This window comes from Terrapene carolina, unplaced genomic scaffold, assembly GCF_002925995.2.
Source record: "Terrapene carolina triunguis isolate 2854851 unplaced genomic scaffold, T_m_triunguis-2.0 Scaffold66, whole genome shotgun sequence".
Taxonomy (NCBI): Eukaryota; Metazoa; Chordata; order Testudines; family Emydidae; genus Terrapene; species Terrapene triunguis.
The window spans coordinates 78,008,875-78,019,316 of NW_020664417.1; positions in this window are offsets into that span (position 1 = coordinate 78,008,875).

Genomic DNA, 10,442 nt, shown 5'->3' on the forward strand with positions numbered 1-10,442 from the left:
TGAATTGTTTGGATAACTCTATTTAAAAGTAGCAGACTGTTGTATATTGATCCCCTTAAAGGGGCAACAGGTCTAACATATTTGGACCATCCAGAAGAGGACTGGACAGTGCAGGACACATGTTTTGAGAGAAAATGTGGGCCTGGAAGTGTGTTGGGTCACCCTGCAAGTGGTAACCAAGGTGGTGGAAGCCAGAGTGACTGATGTGTGGCTGGCAGGCTTCAGCTATACATGGACTCTCCTGGTGTTACCTGCATGCTAGAAGGCTGTTTGTGAGTAGCCCAGGTGCAAGCTAGAGCATCCAAGCATTGTCAGGCACCCGAGTTTGCAGAGAGTCTCTCACTGGTCTGGATAGCATCCCAGAATGTCATAGCTGGTGACTGCAAAATAAGCACCAAACAGCTGTACAAGGGGCACTCTTGTGTACTAGCGAGGTATCCTGCACTGCTGCTTGCACTGAACACCCTCTTCAACATTCCTCTTGTTGTTTAATATTTGTACTAGCAGAGTGCCTTGAAGCCCCAGTCATGGCCCAGGCCCCCATTGTTCTTGGCACTATACACAAACCGAACATGGGACATCTTTGAATAGACTTTTTTTTAACATGCTGAGCATCTTGTATCATCTAGGTGTGAATGTAATGGAAACTAAATACAAGTGACACTACAGTAGGGCCCTGATCCCTGATTGAGGTTTCTAGGTGCTACTCTAATACAAATAGTAACTAGCGTCATAGAGCCATTTCATCTTGGTGGGTTGGCCTTGAACTGGTGAACATGATCCTTCTAGGTAATAATTATCTCCATCTCATGATCATGTCCTTTACAGCTTCGGGATGTGGTCCTGTCAGGGTGACACTGGCCCTTTAAGAAGCAGTAGGACCAGTGCACCTGTGACTCAATTTGGCCAATGAATTGGTCTTAAAAGAGGGCACCTGGGCCCTAGAAGAAGAGGGATTCAGTGCAGGAGAGACCTTGTGAGTTGAGAGAAAGACATGAGGTGAGAGCTGCCAGAGCCAGGAGATTGACAGTGGTTCCTGGGAGAAGGCTGAAGGTCTGAGAGCAGCAAGAAGAGTTTGCTGGCTGCCATCCCCAAGTCAGAGGGCCAGGGCCAGAGAGCTGAAGGCCAGGGAACAGCAGAGGGAGGTGTGTGCTGGCTCTAAGCTGGAGAGCTGGTGCATAGGGTTGGAGAGGGCTGAAGGCAGGGGAGCAGTGGAGGGGAGAAGCTGATGTCTCCACACTGGAGAGCTGAACCCAGGTTGTGATAGGACCTGGGGGCATGAAGGATGCTCTCCTGGTGAGATGGATCTCCCAGCTGGAAGGGCTGCAGTGGCTGTCCTGGCAGAGGGACAGAAGGGGACTGACAAGGAGCCTAGGTGTGGTGGAAGTCACTGGAGTATGGTATGGAAGGACTCAACAATGAGGCTGGTGTCAGTACATGCTGGGAAAAGTGGGGTTTTAAGAACTACATGTGGGAAATAGGCTATGTTTGGGACTCTTGTTGGGGACTCTTTGAATTGTGTTTTGGTAACAAACCGTGTTGATGGACTAGAGGATAAGCTTTCATGGAGTTACTGGGGACTTGAAGGGGAAACTGAAGCAGGTGTGCCTGTCCTGCCATGGCCTACAACAGGGAGTGCTCTAGGTGGGGCTGCCCTAGGACAGACCCATAATCTGCTGTTTCTCCAGTAACATGGTGAGTGCACTCAGCTCCCATTGACTTTAATAGGAGCTGAGGGTGCTAAGCCCCTTTCAGGAGAAGTGCCAAGCTGCTTATAGAATCGGGCCCTGTATGTATTGATTTATTCTAATGTTTCGTTTTTGTGGTGAGGAGCAATAGTATAAATTGATTTTCCCAGAATTCATACTTTTTTCCATTCTCCTGGGCCAAATTCTGCCCTCAGTTATACTCAGTGTTCCTCAGTGATTTCTGCCTCTTGGTATTGTTCATAGATAAACTTTCTATTCATCACACCCATGTGTGAACATATTATCCACTCATTCCTTGATTTCAAGGGAATTTACTTCTCCTTTTTGACATTCCTCTTACATTTATATATATTATATATATATTTTTTGGCTATCTATGGAGAAGTGTCCTGCTCCACAATCACATCTGGGATTTACATATACAGAAATTAAGTGTCAGTTAGCCTCTGCTCAGAAAGGTGAGAATCATGAAAGCTATCATCAGAGCTGTCAATAGATTTTTCTCGCAGTAGTACCCCCCAGCAGAGCCAGTCCTGGAAAATTCAGTTCCCTTTGCTGTGGCTAATGTGGCAAAGCAGCTCTCTCATTCTTTAAGCAGGCAGGTATCGTAGTTAGTAAATGGGAGTTAGGATGGCACCGTCAGATTTATTTAGGGACTGAATCACCACTTGAACTTGGGTTTCCAGAGCAGAAAACTGGCAAACCTATTAATCTAGTGAATTATTTGTCTACCTTCTAAACTTGTTGTTTGGGAAGCATAGAGGGGGCACCAGACTGAGCTAGGAGACTTGGGCTCCGTTCTTGGTATTACTTTGACTTACTGTATGGCCTTGAGCATGTCTCTGAACCTCAGTTTCCCCATCAGTAAAATAGGGATATTATTGAGAACTCCCCTTTCGAAAGTGCTTTGAGATCTATAGAACAAAAGTGTCAGATAAGGCCCTTATTCTGCAACTGGCCCTTTGCAGGTGGTTCTCTAGGGAATCCCATTGAAATCAGCAGGAATCCACATGGAGCTGCTGCAAGATTGAGGCCTGAGTGTTTTTCATTGTCATTAACACTATATTGTTACTACTTAAAAGACTTGAGCACTTTTTGTAAAATGAATTAGATTGAAAGAGATTAAGTAAAGTAAACTTTAGTTGACTGGCTAATTATAGATAGGAGGCTAATAACTATAACTTTTACAAGCAGTTGTTTCACTGAGTCACTCCTGAATGAGGCACAGGGCTCTCCATTCAAAAGATCAGCATTTACTAATGCAAACCACAGTTGTTTCCTGTTCTACATATAAGCTACCAGGTTAAATACTACTGTGTGGTAATTGTTTTGAATATGGATTTACAAAGGTAACCACCGACTCACCTATATTTTGGATATGGGTTGTGCTATGAAGTGTAAAAAGTCATCAGGAAGTTAGAAGTTGCCACACTTAAGGCACAATGCAATCTTACTTCGTGTTCCTTACTGAAAACTGTAATTAGATGGGTCCCAGCAGCAGTTGTGTGGCTAATTAGATGCTATAATGAAGGCAGTAAGTAGTTTGGCCAATATGAATTCTGGTAAACATAATTGGTTATGCTAAACCCAACCTCATTCCTCCATGAAAATAACATTTGATACCTCTAGTGGAAGGCATGGATGAATACATCCTAGCCTAGTCAAGGAGCTGACTGAACCATTAGCAATTATCTTCAAAAACTCATGGAAGACGGAAGAGATTCCAGAGGACTAGAATATAAATATAGGGCCAATCTATAAAAAGGCAATGTCACAGGGTGCACTCACCACAAGTGGCACATCCTCCTAGTCACTCTGGGGATTCCAGAGCTGCTTCTGGGTGCTGCGCCCTCCTCTGGCAGTCTCTCCGCCCATCATCTTGTCTCACCCTGTGGCCCCTCTCACTCCAGGAGCTGCAGCTTCCTGTTCATGACTTGGCCCTCCAACAAGGTCACTATAGTCCTCTCCTTCTGAGGTATTAAAGTTTTCCAAAGCAAACTGTCCCAAGCAGTCCAAGCTCCACCATCTGGTCAGCGCCACTCCCCGCAGTCACGGGTAGGAGAGCCTGGGAATGCCCTCTACGCCAGGTTCCAGTACAGGGGCCTTCTCATCAGCAGAGCAGCTCTACCCTTCTCCATACCTTACTGCTTTTCCCCTGAGCATTGCCTAGATTTCTGGCTCTCCCCCTTCTCTGGGTTTGCCAGCTCAAACTCCCTCCTCCCAGGGAGTAATTGTAGGCTACCTATCTCTAGCCCCTTACACAATTCCCTTCTCCCAGGGAGTGACTACAGACTACTTCCCCTATAGCCCCTTTCTGCTCTCAGCTCCTGGGCTTTATACAGGCCCCTCCTGCTCCTGTCCAGCTGAGACTCCTTTAATGAATCCCTGCTCCCTGGCTCCTCCTCCAAGTGCCTACCTGCCACCTTCACCCCTTCAAGCCTTGTGTGGGGTGGACACCCCATCACAGGTGAATAAGGACAACCCAGAGAATTACAGACCAGACAGCTTAACTTCAGTATCTGGAAAGAAAATGAAGCAAATAAGCAAGCAAGCAATTCGCAAACACCTAGAAAATAGTAAGGTGATATGTAACAGTCAACATGGGTTTGTCAAGAACAAATCATGTCAAACCAACTTAGCAGCTCTTTTTGACAGGGTAACGAGCTTTGTGGAAAGGGGAAAGTAGTAGGTGTGGGATATCTTGACTTTAGTCTTGATTGACCGTCTCATAAACAAACTAGGGAAATACAATTTAGATGGAGCTACTATAAGGTGTGTGCATAACTGGCTGGAAAACCATTCCCAGACAGTAGTTATCAGTGGTTCAGAGTCAAACTGGAAGAGCATATCAAATGGGGTCCCACAGGGATCGGTCCTGGGTCTGGTTCTATTCAATATCTTCATAAATTATTTAGATAATGGCATAGAGTACACACTTATAAAGTTTGCAGATGTTATCAAATTGGGAGGGGTTGCAATTACTTTGTAGGATAGGATTAAAATTCAAAATGATCTGGACAAACTGGAGAAATGGTCTGAAGTAAATAGGATGGAATTCAATAAGGACAAATTCAAAGTACTCTACTTAAGAAGGAACAATCAATTGCACACATACAAAATGGGAACTTGCCTAGACAGGAGTACTGTGGAAAGGATCTGGGGATTATAGTGGATCACAAGCTAAATATGAGTTCACAGTATAACGCTGTTGCAAAAAAAGCAAGCATCATTCTGGGATGTATTAGCAGATGTGTTGTAAGCAGACACGAGAAGTAATTCTTCTGCCCTACTCCACACTGATCAGGCATCAGCTGGAGTATTGTGTCACATTTCCGGAAAGATGTGGACAAATTGGAAAAAGTCCAGAGGAGAGCAACAAAAATTATTATAGGTCTAGAAAACATGACTTATGAGGAAAGATTGAAAAAAATGGGTATGTTTAGTCTGAGAAGAGAAGACTGAGGGGGGAAAATGATAACAGTTTTCAAGTACATCAAAGGTTGTCACAAGGAGGAGGGTGTAAAATTGTTCTCATTAACCTCTGAGGATGTGACAAGAAGCAATGGGTTTAAATTGCAGCCAGGGCAGTTTAGGTTGGACATTAGGAAAAAATTAACTGTCAAAGTAGTTAAGCACTAGAACAAATTGCCTAAGGAGGTTGTTTGATCTCCGTCACTGGAGGTTTTTAATAACAGGTTAGACAAACACCTGTCAGGAATAATCTAGTTATTATTTAGTCCTGCCTTGAATTCAGGGGACTGGACTAGATGACCTACTGAGATTCCTTCCAGTCCTACATTTCTATGATTCTATGGAGTACTAAAGGATCCTGTAAGACACTGATCAGGGAGGCAACTAGAAATGGTTGCCACATCTGCTCTGTAATGCACAGGGCTGATCAAAATGGGGAGTGAGTAAGAAAACCCTTATTTATTAGATGGTGGGTGTAGAATTCCTGGGTGTGTAGAACATGCTCTAGAAAACTAATATTCATACGAACTTTCAATGTTGTGGTTCATGGAAGCACAGGTTAGCAAACTGGGCCAGTTCAGACAATGCTGACAAAACCGCAGCCAAAGGCTTCCGCTTCCCCCCAGCTATAGAGCCCATAATTCTAGTGTGAAGTTTGTTGCTCATACTCTCTTACTGCATAGTATAGAGAATGAGCTACATCCTGCAGAAAGAGCTCCGTGGTGATAACTGGAGCCTCTTCAGCAATAAGACGTTTTCCCCAGAATTGAAGCCTTGACTGGAGCACACTGCAGTTTTTTTTTACATGTTTAATAGGAAATCTACATCCGCTATTCTCTGAACTCATTCAGCACATTCACATGTGTTCTAAACCCACTGTTCATTCCATGCCCCCTCTCCATAGCACTTGAACCTACCCAGTTGTCATGGCATAAGAGCTTTGGGAGTGTGTGACAGAATACATCCCTGTGTTTACACCCTACATACTGTGGCAGGTTTGACCCCCATTTTGGGTCGCCACCTGAGGTACTGGGATTTCACTGAGCCTGCCTGCTCAGCTAGCCTGGGCTCCCTCTCCCTGTTTTGCTGAATTAGGCTCTCTGGCAGCGCACACACAAGTAGGGATGCGCCAGCTGTAGAATCACACAGTCTGCAAACAGCTCTCTGTGGGAAGGTTCAGCTAGGAAATCACCCAGCACTCAAGAGCAGCTTCCCTCTGGAAAGTACAGCCAAGATAATATTGTCTTGTGCTGTATAGAAAGATCTGCACAGCGCAAGGTCATAAAAAATTGCCCTCTCCCTCAATGTGAAGAGAGAGATGCACAACTTCTTGCCCCCCCAGTTAGAAATTGGACTAACTGGGTTTAATAATAAACAAAACAAATGTTATTAATTATAAAAGGCAGGTTTTAAGTGATTATAGGGATAGCAAACAGAACAAAGCAGATTACTAAGCAAATAAAACAAAACACGCATACTAAGCTTAAGATCTTAAAGAGACTGGTTTCAAGAAATAATTTCTCACCCTAAATGTTATTTTAGGCAAGTTGCAGAATTTCTGTAGCTTAGAGTTCCGGTTATTTCTTCTTACAGACTGGACCCCTGTCTCAGTCTGGACTCACCCCGGCCTTTCCCCTCATGTTAGTTCCTTTGTCCCTTCAGGTACTTTCAGCAGTCTTTCTTCTTGGGTAGGCAATGGAGGAGAGTCTACATTAACCCCCTCCCCAGCCTTAAAAAGGATTTACCTAAGGCGGGAAACCTTTCTTTGATCCCCATCCCCCTACAGAGGAAAAGTACCAGGAGTGTCCAAGGTAGTATTTGTGATCTTATCACCTGACCTTGCAGTGTCACAGCAACTATGAAACCAGGTTTATTTGCAATGTCTACAGGAAGGAACTCTAGGCAGATGGGAGATCCACATCTTCAAAGACTCATTGTCTTTTTCTAATGGCCCATTCAGGCTGATTGCTTACTGTCTGGTGGGCATTTCCCAAGTATACACACAGTTGTAATTGTTACATAGTCAATATTCCTAACTTTAGATACAGAAATTATACATGCATACAAATTGGATAATCGCATTCAGTAAATTACAACCTTTCCAATGATACCTTACATGAGCCATCTTGCATAAAATACAAAAATATCTTGCATAAAATATAAAAAATACAGTGTGAAGTTATAAGATTCCCCTCTATGGTACTGTTAACACATGTTCCAAACCCCACAACTGTACCCAAACAGAAGCTGGCACATAGATCTGTCCTAAACAAAGGAATGTGTGCTCTGCTTAGTTTGCATGTAAGCATCAAACAGTCAGCAATCAGGAGGGGAAGGCAAAAGAAGTTCAAACAGGTGGAAAAACCAGCAGGCTCTTTGGCTGCTGCTTCTCAGCTGGAAATGATTTTTCAGGAGGTGAACTTAAAATATAAAAAGGAGGGACAACCCCCCCCCCCAGGGACCCATCTCTCTATTCCCTTGTCTATCACATTCACTTCACTGGAAGAGACAAAGGAACTTGGTGTTGGACTCTAGTGGAGGGGTCCTGACCTGAGAGTTTGGTCTGTAATCTGCTAGAGCCTGTGGTGAGAAACTTTGCTTGACTCTGATATAGTTTGTTAGGCATTAGTAAACATCTTTATTTTTCTTGTAACCATTTCTGACTTTTATGCCTCATTACTTAAAATCAATCTTTGTAGTTAATAAACTTGTTTTATCTAATTCAGTGAGTTCAAGTTGAAGTGTCTGGGTAACTCCATTTGAGGTAGCAAGTTGTGTGCATATTATTCCCTTACAGGAATAACAGATTTAATATATCCATACTGTCCAGGAAAGGACTGGCAGTACAGGACATACTCTTTTGGGAAAATCTGGATGTGTGTTGGTGTCATCCTGTAGTGATTTTTAAGGCTAGTAAGAGCCAAGGTGTGGCTGGCTGACTGCAGCAGACACACAGACGTAGCTGGGAGTGACTTACATGCTGGAGGCTGTTTGTGAGTAGTCCAGGTTGGAAATTACAGCAGCAAAGTAGTAAAGCATCCTAGGTTACAGGGCAAAGGTGACACAGCTACTCATTAGTCTGGATTGTATGGTATGTCACAGAACAAAGCTCACCTACTAAATCTTGGGCCTTGCAGCTCTGGGCTTAGTTGAATGGTTTTATATAACCCCTCAGCTTTGCTTGAGACAATCCTGCCATAAAAAATTTACTGGTGGAATATGGCAGGACTGCTGCAGGGACATATTGCCTTCAGGCCAATAAGGCTGGGCAATGTCGCCCAATGGCCCATCCTAGCAATATTATTCTATTCTGAGGGTTAGTCCCATCCCTATAGTATCCAGGAGCTGAACTCGTCTGGAACAGGCTAATTCCATTAACACTTGGTTGTTTGTGGTGCTTTACTACTTCTGTTGCTTCTGCTGAACAGACAAAGATAACTACAAGATACTGCTGCTCCCCTGCCTCTTGCTGAGGCCACAGATGAGGAACTGGTGGGCAGGCAGTCAAGTCGAGGGGTCAAATCCAGGAAGTCATTTGGAAATTAAAAGTATATAACAAGATGTGTGAAATATTTGGAACACTTTTTTTTAAAAATCTAACTGCATTTCTGGGAAAACAGTAATTAACAGATTTTAACCTTAATACTCTTTGAAGTGCAAAAAAATGCATGTTATTCATTCATCTTTACTGTAGTTTAATGTCCATAGAAATCTAAGGAAGTCTTGTATCTTTCCTTTCATTCAGTCAAAACCCACTGAGAATGACTAATCATTCAGTGTAAAAGCTTTTTAAGGCTGAAACTAAGGTCTGTGTAGCGGGGTGGTTACCCGGCTCCTGTCCTGAAGGGCTTAAAACAGCCTTGGGAGAGGGCTGTGACAGGGGAAAGGCTGGGCTGACTGGAAAGTAGCCACAGCTATGGCTGGCTTAATGAGGGCCCAGCTGGGGCCAGAAGTCAAGACACACTCTCTCTAGCTACATGGAGAGAGGAGGATCTGGCTTCCTGGGAAGCTGAGGAGGGTACCTAGGGCAGGGCAGAGCAGTGCTGGGGAAGAGGGAGCTGGGGAGCTCCAGCCTATCAGAGCCCAAGGCTACAGGCCGAGATGAGGTCCCACAAAAGGATACTAGGGCTGCAGAGGGGCAGCCCAGACCTAGGCAGAGGCAGCTGGTCCGACCCACCCCTTGCCGATGATGAGTGGTACAGACTGCAATCTGCCCCAGGGAGCGGGGGCTAGACGATGACTGACAGTTGCCTGAGGCAAGGGAGGGATAGGGGGTGGGGGTTCCCCGGGGAGGGGAGACCCAGACTAAGGGGGTACTGCCAGGGGGCAGAACCCTCATCTAGAAGGGCACCGGGGTCCGGGAGGGACACGGGGCCAGCAACAGGCGAGATGGCAGCCGGCAGAGGGCGCTCCTGGCTGAAAAGAGCTAATTCCCTGGACAGCAGGAGGCGCTGCACTGGTGAGTTATCGTCCCGCCACAGTCTGTATTTTTAGTTCATTAAACATTTCAGGGAAATCAAACTTAATTCACTCTGGGTTCTGCTTCTTCTTCCAGAACTGAGAAGAACAAATATTTGTACTGCATGCTTAACTTTACATTCACCCATAAATAAAGCACTATATAAATATGGTCGACACCCTTTTAAAAGTAAACAATTGCCAACCATTACCACATTCATCTCCTACTCTAAATACAGGGAAGTTGTCATAACTATAAAGGGAAGGGTAACAGCTCTCCTGTGTACAGAGACTCCAAATCCTTTTACCTATAAAGGGTTAAGAAGCTCGGGTAACCTGGCTAACACCTGACCCAAAGGACCAATAAGGGGACAAGATATTTTCAAATCTTGGTGGGGGGGGGGGGAAGGCTTTTGTTTTGTGCCCTTTGTTTAAGGGGTTGTTCGCTCTTGGGACTGAGAGGGACCAGACATCAATCCAGGTTCTCCCCATCTTTCTAAACAAGTCTCTCTTATTTCAAAATTGTAAGTAAAAGCCAGGCAAGGCGTCTTAGATTTACTTTGTTTTCTCAACTTGTAAATGTACCTTTTACCAGAGTATTTATCTTTGTTTGCTGTACTTTGAACCTAAGACAGAGGGGGGTCCTCTGAGCTCTTTAAGTTTGATTACCCTGTAAAGCTATTTTCCATACTGATTTTACAGAGATGATTTTTACCTTTTTCTTTAATTATTAGCCTTCTTTTTAAGAACCTGATTGATTTCTCCTTGTTTTAAGATCCAAGGGGGTTTGGATCTGTATTCACC